Source organism: Silene latifolia, chromosome X, assembly GCF_048544455.1.
Source record: "Silene latifolia isolate original U9 population chromosome X, ASM4854445v1, whole genome shotgun sequence".
Classification (NCBI taxonomy): domain Eukaryota; kingdom Viridiplantae; phylum Streptophyta; class Magnoliopsida; order Caryophyllales; family Caryophyllaceae; genus Silene; species Silene latifolia.
Window position 1 is genome coordinate 147,624,929 of NC_133537.1, and position 17,961 is coordinate 147,642,889.

The following is a 17,961-nucleotide window of genomic DNA, read 5'->3' on the forward strand; positions in this document are numbered from 1 at the left end:
AGAGCCTTGGGGGCAAAAAAACTATCCTATGCAGGAAGGTTAGTTCTGATTAAAAGTGTCCTTGGTACTCTCCATAGTTACTGGGCAAGGATCTACATTATTCCGTCCAGTGTTATGGCTAAGATAGAGAGTACTTGCAGAAATTTCTTATGAAAAGGAGAAGCTAACTCACATTCTAATGCTCTTGTGTCCTGGAAGCAAGTCTGTCTGCCAAAAGAACAAGGAGGTTTTGGTGTGTGTGATATCAGAAGGTGGAATGTTGCTGTAGTGGGAAAGTATGTTTGGTGGTTGATGGATAAGAAAGACCACCTCTGGGTTAAGTGGGTGCATAGTACCTACTTAAAAAGTATGCCCTGGTCTGAATATAAACCCTCCCAAGGCAGCAGTTGGGCTTGGAAAAGAATTTGCAGAGTTAAGGATACCCTTCTACCTGGTTATGTACAGCATGACTGGTTAGAAAAAGATGCATCCTATTCGATTTCTAGTGGCTATAAATGGCTTGGCAGTGAGGCAACTAATGAGACCTGGTACAGTCAAGTTTGGATTACTGATGGTATTCCTAAACATCAGTTTATTAGCTGGTTATTTGTACAGGATCGTGTTCTAACCATGGATAGGTTTCATAGATTGTTTCAGTGCAGTGATACAGTTTGTGCTTTGTGTGGTGAGGAGGATGAAAACCACGAACATTTGTTTTTCCTCTGTCCTTATAGTAGGAAATGTCTGAAGTTGGTACAAGAATGGAGTAATTTAAATATCCCTGAATTGCATGTTTTGAGTTAGTGGCAGGCTCAAGCCAAGAATAGGGGGACTTTCACTTCCTTGGTAGTGATGGCACTGGTATATCATATCTGGTGGGCTCGTAATCACTGCAGGTTCCAGCAGGTGGTATGGCGACTAGAGATTGTTGGAACTCGTATTATACATGAGGTTCCGGCCCATATTGATAGTAAGAACAAGACTAGGAAGAAGTTGATTTGGAATTCCATAAGTAGTTGAGTATTATAATTCAGGAATTGTTGTGTAGAGGTGCAATTTGCACTCTATTAAATTGTTGTTTGGTTGATAAACTAGTTTGTAATAGCTCATTATTATTAATAGAATTCTTACATTCTACCAAAAAAAAACAAATGATTAAAGGCACTAGGGTGTCATGGGTTCATAAGGGAATCATGGAAATAGATCATACAAACATATTCTCAAATAGATGCATGCAACATATTGTTGTGATGGAATAGAGTTAGTGTATATATCTTCAAATTCCTAGGAAGATTTAGGTCCCGGAGCCGAGTCGATGAAGACTTTACAACACCTACAAGTCGACTTAGTCTCTTCCTATTCAACTCTATGCATGGTCTAACAAGGCTCGAGTTGGCTTATATCTTACAAGGCTCATTGAAGAGATAAGAGATGGGTAAAAAATACAAGGATTCATAGTCTCGCATTTCATCAAACATAACATGTGCATAGGTTGAAATCTCACCAAGCAAGCAAGTGATTATGAAAGCATATTAGATTAAGCATAGATTAATTTCCATGATTTTTTGCCTTAACTCCATTAACCCTAGCTAAAGGACTACTCATTCATGATCAAGTTTAACATGCTAATAAGGTTGTCAATCATACTAAGAAAGCAAAATATGATGAATAAATGATGTGATTTAACAATAATTAAGCAAAGGTAAAAAAAGGGAGTATACCTACTTGAGATGATCCAAATAATAATCAAAGAATAATAGAAGTAAACTTGATGATTGATGGAAGGTTGTCAATCCTCCAATAAACCCCAAATAATCTTCTAATTACCCAACTAAACTAAGAACAATTGAGAGAATTAAGGAAAGATTTAGATGTGATTAATATTGATATGTGTATTACAACTTTGATTAGGACTAAATTAAGGGAATGATTATGATAAGATGATTCTAAGCTAGTACAATAGGGTATTTATACTAAAATTAAGTACAAGGATTAGGGTTACTAAGGGCTTAAATGACGATTAAGACCCTAAGAGAAGCTTGATAATTTGAAACTCCCGAGGGACATGCGCGGATTGAGTAGCAACTCCCCAGGGACACGCGCGGATTTAGCTGAAGCACGCTTGGTCCTGTGAGGTGATCCGCTCGGGCTGACAGTCGGGATGCTCAGATCCTGGCTCTGGAACGCTCGTCCTGAGCTCAGGACGCTCGGATACTGGGACAGGGTTCATCTCTTGTTCTTGGCTCCCTAACAATCCGTGGGGACTGTCTTAGGGACGCATGGATCATTCATCATTGCCCATTTCACTTCATTTATTTGCTTAGGCTTCTAGTGTCGGTCTCCTCTTCGATGCTTGGTCATTAGATGTGATCCATTTAGCTCCATTTTGCTCCATAAATACAAGGCTAGTAATCCTCTCCTACCAAGGACACAAAACCTCGAAGAATATGCAAAATGGGAAACTAAAGATAAGAAATGACCCTAATAGGTGCTAGAAAGCATGGGAACGAGGCTAATTCGGGGACTAAATGTGCTCAAATATGAGTCACATCAACAGCGCGATGATTGATCAAGGTTCACGATTTCTTTTGATCGTTATTTTGTTAAAATCTCCAACCTTAATATTGACGAGGTGAATTATCAAAATCACAAATATTTCTTTGAGTATGGAATTCAGAGGATTGTTCTTTGTATGTAAACAAATTATTAGTCAATAGTCGGTCTTTAATTTAATGTTATATGATAAATCCAATGTGATTTCTTGAATTTCAATGATTTTGTTGCTCATTTATAGTAGCTTTCATGTAGCAGTTGTAACTTGTAATTGATTGTTTTTTGTAGAGTGGAGGACACATGTGCTACCACTATGTGTTGTTCTTTGTTGACTTATTTGTGGCATGTTTATAATACCGAATTGATCAGCTCTAAAAAATCCGAGTCTCCTCAATTCATTTGGTGTTTGCGATGTAATTTGCCATTTCTCGAGTATTGGAAGGCTATTAGCTCAATGGTAGAATAATGTACAATCTTGTACAAAGATGTGGGTTCGATTTTCACATAGCCTAATTTTTCGTTGCAAGTAGTGTTACTTTTAGATCAAGTAATGTTTCTTTATATAGTATAAGTGGCACTCTATATATAATTATAAGTATTATCCAATGGCATAATTATTTTGTCTAAATAAAATAATTAGTGTCACTGCAAAAACTAAGAATACCTGGTGTTACCGCATAGAATAAATAATGTTATTTTACAAAGTAACATAATGTTCATTTTTAGTTGGAATGAAGTAAAATTGAAACTTGAACTAACTAAAATTGGAACTTTAACATTAATTCCGTGTTACTTTGATGGATAAATGATGTTACAGTAACCTAATTACTGTATCAATGTTACTATAATGAGTAAAAGGTGTTATAGTATCATTGTTACATAGTACCTCTCCGTTCCGGTTATTTGTTTACGAATACCCGAAATCGTGCCCTCCCCTATCGTTGGTCTTTCTGCCAAAATACCGGGACGAAGGGAGTAGATGAATTACACAATTATTATTGTAACATTGTTTCCATGTTAATTTAATGAATCAATGTTGTTTATGTAATATTGTTACTCTAATATTAATCCGTCTTTGATGTATGAAATAAAACGAAGATGTTAATTTTTTTTTTTTTTTAAGTCAAACAAAGATGTTAATTTAACACTACGTTACTCTGATGAAGGAATGACGTTACAGTAACACTGTTACTATAACTATGATGTAGGGGGAATAAGGATTGATGGTGTAAGTGTTACTATCAGTAATGAATAAATGATGTTACAACAATAATGTTACTATATACTTCGTAATAAACTAGGCTAGATAATATGTTAAAACTAATCAACTCCTACTCACTAGCTTAGCTATTCCACCGTCCATGGCAACGCAATAAAACAAGGTAGCAGCAAAAGTATGGTAACTAAGTCAAAGAAGTGAATAGCATTCACCTACCTTACTTATTTTACACATGTGTGTAAGACTTTGTGTGTAGAAGCCAATCAAGCCATTATTTCAATAGTATATTGTGTAGTATAAATAGGATAGCTTTGTGATGTGCAATGTACTCAGAACACACAAAAACAAAACAAACAATAAGAGAGTTTGTGAGAGTTTGTGAGTCGTAGAAATATTAGTGAGTTAAGAGTGTGAGTGTTTATTTGTAATTGGTATATTTCCAATTTATTTGAGTGATAATAAAATTATTGTAAGAGTGCAATTTATTATTATCGTCTTACTCTTTTCACATAATATTTTTCATTACGCTTCCGTATTAAATACACTCTAATTCGCTACATTTGGCATCAGAGCCAGTAAGGCGGAGTGTTATTTATCTTGTCCAAATATTGATCCGGGATCAATATTATCTTAGTGTGCACAGTCCGGGACTGTGAATCAAATTGGTCGGGGATCAAGCTTACTTGATTGAGCCGGGCGTCATCAAGTCACCATGGGAGATATCAACTTTTCAACTAGTGGTATTGAGAAATTAAACAGTGGAAATTATAGTACGTGGAGCACACGTATGCAATTCTATCTGTTGGGACAAGATCTTTGGAGCATTGTTGGCGGTGGTGAAACCGCCAAACCAGCTAGAGGAGAAGAGCTGAAGAAGTGGAAGGTCAAAGCCGGAAAGGCTATGTACGTGTTAACGGCAACCGTCGGGGACGATATGCTGTATCGCATCAAAGATGTAGAAACACCAAAAGAGGCATGGGACACTTTAAAAGAGTTGTTCTCAAAGAAGAATGATTCTCAACTCCAGTTGCTCGAGAATGAGCTAATGTCGGTTCGACAAAATACCATGTCGGTAAACGAATGGTTTACCAAAGTCAAAACTCTGTGTGAGCAAATCACAAAGTTGGATCCTGAAAATCCAATCACGGATACCAGGATGCGAAGAATTATTATCTTCGGTTTAAGGCCGGGATTCAGTACTCTTGTCGTAGCAATTCGAGGTTGGGCTACACAACCAACTCTTATTGAGTTTGAAAATATGTTAGCCAACCAAGAAGCTCTAGATAAGCAAATATCTGGAGCATCCATCAAGGAAGAAGAAAAGGCTCTCTTTGGTAATAAAAAGTCATACCAAGGAGGTGACAAGAGAAATTCTGGGTCGAGTTCTCAAGGCGGATCAAATAAAAAGCCAGGAGGATTCATAAAAAGCCAAGGAAGAGGAGGCTTCCAACGAGGAGGAGCGCATCAAGATCGACAACCAGACCATCAAAGATGTCAGGTGCGCCCAAATGTTGTTTGCTACAAGTGTAGTAAAAAGGGACATTATGCTCGAGATTGTTGGTCAAAATCGGCAGAAGGCAATGTCGCAACATCAAACGAGCACAAAAATAATGAAGTTGAATGGGATGTTCAAGCTTCATATTCAGTTGAACAAGAAGGTTCAAGCAAGAAGTCGACAGTGCACGAATCAATGGCATTAGTCGCAGAAAGTGACAACTTAATCAATTATAAAGATGATTGGATAATTGATTCAGGTTGTTCGAATCATATGACGGGAGACAAAGAAAAGTTTCTTAGCATGTCAGAGTACAAGCGTGGACGAGTTGTTGTCACTGCAAATAACTCAGAGTTGCCAATCACTTATATTGGCAAGGCCATGGTTATCCCAAGATATAGTAACAAGCAAGTTCATCTTGATAATGTCTATCATGTATCAGGTATGACGAAAAATATAATATCGGTGTCATAACTAGTAGCTTCGGGAAACCATGTGGTTTTTGGGCCTAATGATGTGAAAGTGTATCCAAGTTTGGAGGGAAATTCATCTCCTATCATGGTATGGTAAGATAGCTGAATTCTTATTGCAAAGTGGTTATTCAGTTGCCCCTGCAGATTCGAGCTTGTTCGTGAAAGCTCGAGATGAAAAGTTATCAGTTTGTCCTTGTTTATGTGGATGATCTTATCATCACTGAAGATGATGATAGAGAGATTCATCAAATAAGATCAAATCTCTCAATAAGGTTTCATATGAAAGAGCTTGGAGAGTTTAAGCATTTTCTTGGTCTAGAGGTAGACAGAACCAAAGGTGGGATATTTCTTTGTCAACAGAAATATGCCCAGGATATGTTGGAGAAGTACGGGATGCTCGATTGCAAACCAGTGTCGACTCCAAGCGAGATCAATGTTAGATTGTGTTCTACAGAGGGAAAAGATTTAGAGGATGTGACGATGTATAGACAACTCGTGGGAAGTCTTATATATCTCACATTGACTCGACCTGATGTCGCTTATGCGGAAAGTGTGGTTAGTCGTTTCATGCAAAATCCAAAGAAGTCTCATTTGGAAGCAATACGACGTATACTGAGGTATATTAAAGGAACAGTTGACTATGGAATATTGTACCCAAGTGGTGAATTGTCTGAAATTCACGGGTATTGTGATGCTGATTATGCCGGTGATCACGACACACGTCGATCAACTACCGGGTATGCGTTTAGTCTTGGTTCCGGTGCTGTTTCGTGGTGTAGTAAGAGGCAACTTACTGTATCATTGTCGAGTACAGAGGCAGAGTATAGGGCAGCAGCGATGGCAGCACAAGAGTGTGTATGGCTAACACAACTGCTGAAGGATCTATATCAACCAGTTTATTCTGGAGTGAAGGTTTATTGTGACAACATGTCAGCAATGAGATTAGCAGAAAATCCAGTTTTTCATGCTAGAACAAAACATGTTGAAGTACATTACCATTTTGTACGAGAAAAGGTTCTAAGGGGTGAGATTCATCTGGACTATGTCAAGACCGATGATCAAGTGGCAGATATCTTTACCAAGGGTCTGAGTGGACCAAAATTTGAGAAGTTCCGAATGCAGCTTGGTATGACTTCTAGACTAACTCTGATATGAGAGTAGTCGTTGAGGGGGAGTGTTAAAACTAATCAACTCCTACTCACTAGCTTAGCTATTCCACCGTCCATGGCAAAGTAATAAAACAAGGTAGCAGCAAAAGTATGGTAACTAAGTCAAAGAAGTGAATAGCATTCACCTACCTTACTTATTTTACACATGTGTGTAAGACTTTGTGTGTAGAAGCCAATCAAGCCATTATTTCAATAGTGTATTGTGTAGTATAAATAGGATAGCTTTGTGATGTGCAATGTACTCAGAACACACAAAAACAAAACAAACAATAAGAGAGTTTGTGAGAGTTTGTGAGTCGTAGAAATATTAGTGAGTTAAGAGTGTGAGTGTTTATTTGTAATTGGTATATTTCCAATTTATTTGAGTGATAATAAAATTATTGTAAGAGTGCAATTTATTATTATCGTCTTACTCTTTTCACATAATATTTTTCATTACGCTTCCGTATAAAATACACTCTAATTCGCGACATAATATTCGCTTGTCTCAAGTTTCTATAATGAATCAATGATGTAATAGAACTAATACTATGATAATTATTACTCTTAAAATCAATTGAAAATAAATATGCGAAATTATAGTTGAAGCAGTATAGTCAACAGGTATACTATTACAGTAACATGGTTACACTTGCAAAATCACAATAACATGGTTACACCAATACAGTAACATACTAATATGGTTACACCATTACAATTGGTATCAACAACTAAAAAAAAAAATATTAAGAGAAATGTACATTGCACCACTCAAGCCTAACTCGATGAATCATGAAGGTTCTGTTGGGTAAATTAATCCAACACAAGTTACACAACAAAGTTTAATGAACAATGTTACAATGCACATGTAACATGTTGGAGTTAATTGAATGTGAATTCATTTGCATAAGAATGTGAATAAAACAAATGAATTGTGTTTAATTCATTTGTTGTGATAACGTGAAGTGACTTTATGATGTTAAGTTATAACGTCACTTTCACATGCTATATAAAGGATGCAATTTCTTTGGAAAACATATCTCACAACAAATATCAAACAAGGTGACTTAGCTTGGTAGAAAATAGCAAGTCGGGTTTGAGAGTGAGAGACAGTATAACGGGTGTTATAATACAATAATTTAGGAGGTTACTCTAGGGGTGATATTAGTGGCATTGACTAATATTACTGGAGGGCTAGAGGTTGTTATCTTATATTATTGTGGGTTTCGAATTGGTATTAATTCGGGACGGTTACGTTGTACTGGTACTATATTATTATAGTGGATTCTAGTCGTTTTGGCTAGTGGGTTTTACTTCCGGTTTGGAAGGTTTTGCCCTGGGTTTGACCCTAAATATTGTCTCATCTTATTATTGCTTACATTTATTTACTTTTACGGTTTACTTGTCGATTGGTTGCTTCCGTTGCGCGTGGGAGATAGGCGCTAATTTCCCAACAGTGGTATCAGAGACACTAGGCTCGGTCCGGTGGCTGGTTTATAATTGGCAAGGATGTCAAATTTGGAGTCTCAATTTGCAGTACCAAAATTTGATGGTAAAAGTAGTTTCACCCTTTGGCAGAGAAGGATGAAGGATCTTTTGGTACATCTTGGCTTGGCTAGAGCCTTGAAAGGAGATGATGGTAAGCCGGAGAAGATGAGTGATGACAACTGGGAAGAGGTTTGCACCAAGTGTGCAAGTACTATTAGGTTGTGCATCTCGGATTCAGTCATTAATTGTGTTCTTGATGACGACTCTCCATCGGTGATGGGAAAACTTGGAGAAGCTCTACATGGCGAAAAGTTTGACCAACAAGTTGCTTTTAAAGCGACGGTTATATTGGTTAAGGATGGATGAAGATGAAAATTTAATTGGACATGTGAATTTGTTCAGTGGACTGTTAGACGAGTTAAAGAAGATCGAGGTGAAGCTTGAGGAGGAAGATAAGGCGTTATTACTCCTCAATTCTCTCCCGGACACATATGAGACTTATGTGGATACTATTTTGTGCGGTAAAGACACCATCACGGTGGAGCAAGCACAAACAGCTTTATTGTCCTTTGATGCGAGGAAGAAGGACAAGGTCACTGGATTGACGGATTGATGATGCGGGTACACGATTTGCGGTTGCTCGAGATGGGAGAGGTCGATCGTTTAACAGGGAGGATGGATCGAATCATGGCAGGTCTCGGTCAAGGAACGCTTCTAGGAATAATGATGTGAAGTGTTTCAAGTGTGGTAACCTTGGGCATATTAGGCGGTTCTGTCCTAACAAATGCGGGAATGAAGAAAACAAGGGCGACACCAACTTGGTTGCCGGTGAAGGAAGTAGTGGTTGTTTCCTTGCCGATGATAGTGACATATTTGCGGTCACGGATGTGAACGACGTGCCTTCCAAGGAAGAATGGATATTAGATTCTGGTTGTGTCAACCATGTTTGCACCCGGAAAGATAATTTTGATGAGCTCCAAGAAGGCGTGGCTAGGAAGTTGAGTTTGGCTGATAACTCAACAGTTAATGTCATGGGTGTTGGGGTGGTAAAAATAAAATTGTCAAATGGGGTGGTGCACACTTTAGACAAGGTTGCATATGTTCCAAAGTTGCGGCATAATTTAATTTCACTTAGTCAACTGGACACCGAAGGTTATGGGTGTAAAGCTCATGGGGGAGTAATGAAAGTGACTAAGGGTTATATGGTCCTCATGAAGGGGGAGCTACGTCGTGGTTTATACCGTCTGGATGCATATGCAGAAAAAACGTCAAAGGATAGCTGGAAACGGAAAAGTCGTGCACGTGTTTCGTTCGCGGAAGAGGCGACGAAGGTAGATTGTTTTCAGGTTACAGACGGGCGCAAAGATAAAATTCCTGCTGGTAGAAAGGTGGAGAGCAAGAGGTTTCTCTCCGGAGTCAAGTAACGTCATTGACTGGGTTTAGGCTGTACACGGTGCATTGGCCGTGATAGTGAGTTAGGGTGAGGACCAGATACTAACTCGGGTGTGCAACTGGTAATTTAAAAAGGCCAATGGTTGATTCCTCGGTGGTTGTCACTTGTGTTGGAGGGGGAGATTTATTGGGTAAATTAATCCAACACAAGTTACACAACAAAGTTTAATGAACAATGTTACAATGCACATGTAACATGTTGGAGTTAAATGAATGTGAATTCATTTGCGTAAGAATGTGCAGAAAACAAATGAATTGTGTTTAATTCATTTGTTCTGATAACGTGAAGTGACTTTATGATGTTAAGTTATAACGTCACTTTCACATGCTATATAAAGGATGCAATTTGTTTGGAAAACATATCTCACAACAAATATCAAATAAGGTGACTTAGCTTGGTAGAAAATAGCAAGTCGGGTTTGAGAGTGAGAGACAGTATAACGGGTGTTATAATACAATAATTTAGGAGGTTATTCTAGGGGTGATATTAGTGGCATTGACTAATATTACTGGAGGGCTAGAGGTTGTTATCTTATATTATTGTGGGTTTCGAATTGGTATTAATTCGGGACGGTTACGTTGTACTGGTACTATATTATTATAGTGGATTCTAGTCGTTTTGGCTAGTGGGTTTTACTTCCGGTTTGGAAGGTTTTGCCCTGGGTTTGACCCTAAATATTGTCTCATCTTATTATTGCTTACATTTATTTACTTTTACGGTTTACTTGTCGATTGGTTGCTTCCGTTGCGCATGGAAGATAGGCGCTAATTTCCCAACAGGTTCAAGAGAGGTCGTCGACGATAAAGGAACCGGAGAGCGAAAACAGAGCATGGTGGCTGAACATCCACGACGGCGACGGCGAGCTTGAGGCATGAAAGAGCACGATTGACATGGCGGCGATCGCGATTTCTAGCTTGTAACCTGATCAATCTCCATTGTTGAAGAACTTAATGATAGATAAATAGATTTGAATTAGGGTTTACTATTGTTGATGTTTGTTTGATTGGGGATTTTTTGTTCATATATGAGGTTGATGAAAGGAGGAGAGTTGGAGACACGGAATAGGTAGAGATAGAAAATTAATAATGTAAAATAAAAGATGCGGTGATCGGATAAGATTATATAGTGCTGGATAATTTGACAATTTTGCCCTTAGTATTATGCGCCTATCTACCGTTGTTGTAATGTAAGCCCATGATTTGTGTTAGATCTAATGGTGGAGATTAACGGGACGGACTCACCTAGGATATCTGGACTAACCTGATGTAGTCTCTCTCTCTCTCTCTCTCTCTCTCTCTCTCTATATATATATATATATAGAAGCAAGATCCGGTGAGTCCACCTATATATTTGAGTCCATGAGTCCATAAAACAATATCACGCACTATACAAAACAATATCACGAATTTTTTTTTCAAATTTTTTTTCGAAATTTTTTTTTTTCAAAATTTTTTTTTCGATTTTTTTTTTCGGAAATTTTTTTTTTTCAAATTTTTTGTTTTCAAATTTTTTTTTTTGTTTTTTTTTAAGCTGTGATATTGTTTAGTATAACGTGTGATATTGTATTACAAAACAATATCACGATTTTTTTTTTTATTCTTTTTTCGAAAAAGTTTTTTTTTTTTTTTTTTTTTTTTTTTAATGTAAGATGTGATATTGTTTAGTATAACGTGTGATATTGTATTACAAAACAATATCACGATTTTTTGTTTCAATTTTTTTTTTTTGAAAAAGTTTTTGTTTGTTTTGTTTGTTTGTTTTTTTTTTTTTTTTTTTTTTATTTTAATGTAAGCTGTGATATTGTTTAGTGTAACGTGTGATATTGTATTACAAAACAATATCACGACTTTTTTTATGGAATTTTTTTTTTCAAATTTTTTTTTCTATTTTTTTTTTTTGAATATAAGCTGTGATGTTGTTTAATATAAAGTGTGATATTGTATCATGGACTCACGGACTCTCAACGCGTGTTTTACACGGTAAATATCGTTAACTACGTATTTGCAAAAATTATAAAAGTTAGATATTTTTAATGTACTCGTAAAGACGAATCAAACAAGATCCCACATGAATATATTTTCACTTATGTATTGAAAGAAAATCGAGATTGAATGTGCATTTGTGAATAGTGTAAAAATTAGAAATAGGTAGAGTGGAGTTGAATGGAGGAAGTATATATATATATATATATATATATATATATATATATATATATATATATATATATATATATATATATATATATATAGATTTGGGATCGAGGTGAGAACCACCAACATAATGAGAACCATGAGAACTCCACCTTAGGGAATTTTTTTTAAAAAAAAAATAATGTCATATTTGGATTCAGCATAGAATCTTATGGCTAGATATCATATTTCTTGGTGAAAAAAGTATAAAGTAGTAACGGAAATCGAGGCGAGATACATTTTATTAATTTTCATGCACCTACTATTAATTTTCATGTATCTGACAATTTTCACGCACCTAGAACTCATTTCCGTACACCTTGAGCCAGTTATTTTCATGCACCTAGTAATCATTTTTATGCTTGTAACAATTTTCATGCACCTAGAATTCGTAATCGCATCTATAGCCGTTTTAGTATACCTAGTTTTATTTATTTACATTAAGTTTATATTTTGTTAAAAAAATCAATAAATTTTACTTAGTTATACTAAAGAATGTATTTGAATAAACTAAACTAACGTTAAATGATTCATCTAAACTTTCGAAATAAAATTTGTTGTAGAATTAGTAAGGGTTCTCACGGTTCTCATTATGTTAGTGGTTCTCACCGGATCCTGACCCTATATATATATATATATATATATATATATATATATATATTTATATATCGTGAAGCATACTTGTGATTATCAAAACATGAACATATAACTATATGGTCCAACAAATTCCCCCCTTTTTTTATGATGACAAATCTCTAATGATTTGTGATTAAAATCATGTTCCCCCTCTAAAAAACGATATCAAAGTTATACTAAATTGAACGCAAGAACTTAAACAATCGTTTTCAAAGTTATAGCACCTAAGGACTTTAAGAGACAAAAGGTCTTGACAAGGAGCAAACTTAGGCAAATACTCAAATCATGGTCAGTTCTTACCCCTCTTGACATCATCAAAAAGAGGAGAACAAACATAAAATGACTAGGATAATATAGACCGAGGAAAGAAATATAAACGCAAACACATATTATAAAGCGAGAAATTATTCTACGACAAGCATACAAAATATAATACGAAAAATACAAACCAAGATAAAAAGTAGTATGTCAATGGGCCGAATAAGCGTTTAGTATAAAAATACGGTTCAATAAAAAGTAAAGGAGATGGGGCATATGATAGGACGAGAATGGGCTCAAGGAATGTTGTGGTTCACCACATGTGGATTAACATAAACGGGCCTAGTGCGAAATTCAAGAGTGTCAAGAAGATCAAAGCATGCACGAACATTAATAGCTTGAGCGGTGAGGCAAGTGTCTAAAGTAACCACTTTCAAAGACAATGCTTTCGTAGCCTCTAACACCGTAGCTACTTCCTACCGAACACTTTTTCCATACTTCATCAGCGAGCCACCTTGAGTTACCTAAAAGTCCATATGGTAACCTTGACGGATCACCTCATGACAAAGCTCACTCACACCCTTCTCCATCATCTTAAGACGCCCTTCCAAACCCCTCATCCAAGCCAACACATCGTCATTACTAACCCCATTATTCACGGCCCCACTACTCAAACCCGAGAGCAAAGTGGCCATGTGTAATACCCCGTAAATTAATAATATTTATAAGAATAATTTATGTAGTTCAAATAATTAATTAATGGCATTTATAGTAATAATTGCAAATAAGACGTTAATTAAATAATAAAATAAGTAAGCAAATCAGGAATTGGACTTAAAGGCAATAAGGCTTTTGGTCGTGTGCCATAGATAGCTGGATCGATTTTATTGGCCTAGTATGTATGATGGTCGGGAATTGTATCGGGATATAATAATAATGATAATGATAATGATAATGATAATGATAATGATAATGATAATGATAATGATAATGATAATGATAATGATAATGATAATGATAATGATAATAATAATGATAATAATAATAATAATAATAATAATAATAATAATAATAATAATAATAATAATAATAATAATAATAATAATAATAATAATAATAATAAGAGTATTAATAATGGTAACTCTTATAATAATTGCAATAAGGCAATACTTTCCTAATTGGTATCTTATACTCTCTAAACCTAGACTATAAATACAAAGGTAATCTGAAAAATAATTCATAAAAGAGAGAAGAAGGAGATTTAAGAGACGGAACGAGCAATTAGCGATAAAAGGTAAAACCGTCTTAAACTTAATTAATCTCTTTATAGCTTGTAACCGTGACTTTTACAACCACCGTACATCACCATAGGAGCAACCATAGGAATTGTGAATTTGACCTACGACGACCTTCGACCACCGTGACTTTGACCTGACCCTTCATTGACCGTCGTTGACCATTCTGGGTTGGTTTTTGTTGCTGTTAAAGGTGGCGGGTTAGGGCTATGCGGGTTTGGAATCAAGGGACTCAAACCCTAAATTGACCCACCAATTGGACAAGTTGGTGTGTAGTCGTTATTTCAACCAAGACAATATTTATATCTTTACAAACTACTCTTAGTAGAGTGATAAGAAAAGGTCGGATCCCAAGAGACGGGTATCGATTTAAGATTTCAATTGCAGTAGTTATGTCTTAGGGTGTCACAATTTTAGGTTGAGATGAGATGTAATCTAAACTAATCAATAAGATGAATGAAAACAAAGTAAAGTAATAAAAGGGTTTGTAAACAATTGATTAAGGGCACTAGGGTGTCATGGGTTCATAAGGGAATCATGAAAATAGATCATACAAACATGTTCTCAAATAGATGCAAGCAACTTATTGTTGTGATGGAATCGAGTTAGTGTATATCTTACAATTCCTAGGAAGATTTAGGCCCCGGAGCCGAGTCGATCAAGACTTTACAACACCTACAAGTCGACTTAGTCTCTTCCTATTCAACTTTATGCATGGTCTAACAAGGCTTGAGTTGGCTTATATCTTACAAGCCTCATTGAAAAGATAAGAGATGGGTAAAAAATGCAAGGTTTCATAGTCTAACATTTCATTAAACATAAAATGTGCATAGGTTGAAATAACAACAAGCAAGCCACTTTCCTCATCTAAGTGGCGTAAATTATCTAAAAGGGGAAGCAATCTAAAGGTACACACTCCATTATAGATATGGTCTCTTCAAGTTACTAAGCCTAGGAGGATACCAACAAATCACCTCCAAGTTGTGTCAAGTTTGGGTACCTTTGTCCTCAATTGCTAAATGGTTTTGTCAAGAGTAGACTCCCTATGGTGTTAGAAACACTGTAGGATCGCGGAATTCCCCTTCTTGCCTTGACAAGAAGAAGGGTCGTCCCCTCTCCACCATGCATAAAAGTGAAATCAATGGATAAATGGAGCAATATGATTTTGAGTTTCATAATGGGAGTTTGCTTTTGATTTGTTATTCCCCCCAATTTCTTGTGGCATTTGACATTTTGAGAACAATTTCTTCCCATTTCTTCGTTGTTTGGCATTTTGAAACTTGGCAATTTTTTTCAATTTTGTATTGTTTGAACATTTTTCAAAGTCACCCTAATTTGTAACGAGGGTGCTTTTATTGAAGCATAGGAGTTCTCATTTTTGTACTCCTCATTTCTGTGATGCAATTTTTGTGCAAACTTTTTGATTTTCAGTTTGATGCTTGAACTCAAATTGAGAATTTTTGTGCCCATTCCCTTTTTGCGTGATAGATGTGATAGAAGTGGAAGATGGTTGCATGGTTTCAAGGGTCACCTTTTAATAAACGGTAGCCAAGGAGTTTTCACACCACAAGGTACTCTTAACTACGCCTTAATCCATGGGTCAAAGGATACTAGCATGACACATGCTAGGGTGTTTTAAAGGTATTCTAATAAGCAAAGTTTCAAGAAGAAAAAGTATCTACAAGGGCATTATATACGCTTATCAAGCTTCCCAAATAGATCTTTTCACAAAATTTTCCTAGAATGCAACTACATGCCATGATGCAACTAACATATATACAACCTAATGCAAATGCTTCTATCAACTAGTATGCCATATAAACTAAATGCAAGCTCTTAACAACACATTGGTTTGTACCGCATCAACCAATATAAAGACACATTGTAATTAACATATAAAAGGAGGAAGGAGATTTGGAAAGATTGTACCATGTTGTCTTCTATTTCCTTCATGCCTCGAATGTGGCGTAGTCGGTCTAATGTGATAAGAGTGACAAACAAACACAAATATATACAATATGTACTATTCTACACTACAAAGGAGTGAACATGTTTTTGAATTTTTGAGAATTTTTCAATTTTTATCATTTTTCGATTTTTGAAAGTTAGGTTAGAATTTCCCATCCCCACACTAGTATGGGCATTGTCCTCAATGACCAATACGATAGGAAATTATGAATGCAACCTATATGAAAATGCATAATTTCTAAACTAGTATGCAAACTATATGACATATATAAAAAGTGATGCAATCTAATCTACCCTATATGATGCATGCTCTCGATTAGTTGGAGAGCCAATTTGAATTGACTCGCATTCCTTGTGAGTGCACTTTCCTAAACCAAACAAAACACTATTTCTAGTGTAAAAAGAGGGGAAGTTCATGCACAAGGCAAGAATGTAATGTATGAATTCTAATTTGTCATTTTGGATTTTGCAAATGGGAACAAAATATTTATCATCACCTTGGTGTTGCTAAGGTGGAAAATAGTCCTTAAATTTTACAAGGACACCGATAGAACCGAATTAATTAATGATAAACTAAGTTAGAAAAACATGTGAAATTTTGACATGAAAAAGTGAGAGGGAATTGAAGAGCTTCACCTAAGCCATGGTAGGTGCCTCTTGCCCGCTCCACCAAGCCAATGAACATCTTCACTAGTTGTCATCCTCTCCTCCAAGATCGTCATCCCATTGTGTTCTTGATTCATCACTTTCATAGAAATCCATAAATTCGTCACCATCGCTATTGACCTCCACCGTGTTGCCAGCACTTGACTCCGCTCCTTCCCCATCTCCATTACCATGTGCTCCATTATTTGCATGCTCCGAATTTGGAAAGAGAATTTCTATTTGAGCCCAAGAGGGAAGCATTCCCTCTTCGTTAATGTGCCCTTGATGAGCCTTCCGGTGGAATTGAGGATAAACAACATAATAGTTGTCCACTCTATCTTCATATTGTTGGCGGTGAAAGGCTTGGAGTAGACCCGTTGCAAAATCATCTTGAGGAAGGGTGAATGGGTTAGGATGATTGTAAGATTGATATGGAAAGGGGTATGGTGGGATCGTAATCTTTTCTTGACCGTTCACTTGGGGCTCACTCGGTTGGTGTTGAGTGCAAGGTGGTGCTTGGTTTGCTTGTCTTGAATTAGTGGGTACAAGGTAGGATTGCACTCGGGAAAGGGGACCCCTTCTAGGTGAAACTCTTGATAGACCTTCCATTGGAAGGGAAAGAGGGGTGCTTCCCTTGGTTAACCACTTGATTCTTCGTTCATAGCCTTCATAGGCAATCCAATGATGATGTTGGAAGAGTAGCATTTCATTGATCTTAGTAGAACCCGGAAGAGGTACATACGTGTTGCTGTTGTTGAAATTTGGGTTAAAGAACTTGGCAAGTCTAGTTACTAACCCACCATTGACAATGTGAATCATTTCACTATCATCTCCATTCCGGAATTGCGCCCACCTTTCAAGGAGTACTAATGGGGCATTGAAATGATAGCCACTCTTTCCTTGTATCTTCAAGTAGGATTCCATGAAGGTGTGGTCACGCTTGTTTACAGTTGAGGGGCCGCGACGAGCAAGTAGAGTGCTTGCTATAAACCGATAAGTAAGCCGGATGATAGGATTTTGTATAAAAGAGGCCGAACAATCTTTGATTTTGCATAAATCATGACCCGTCAATGCTCGCCAAAGCGATGCTACACTATAGTTCCGGGGTTTTGAGGAACGCGTAGGAGATACATCAAGTCCAAATACATCCGCAAATTCTACA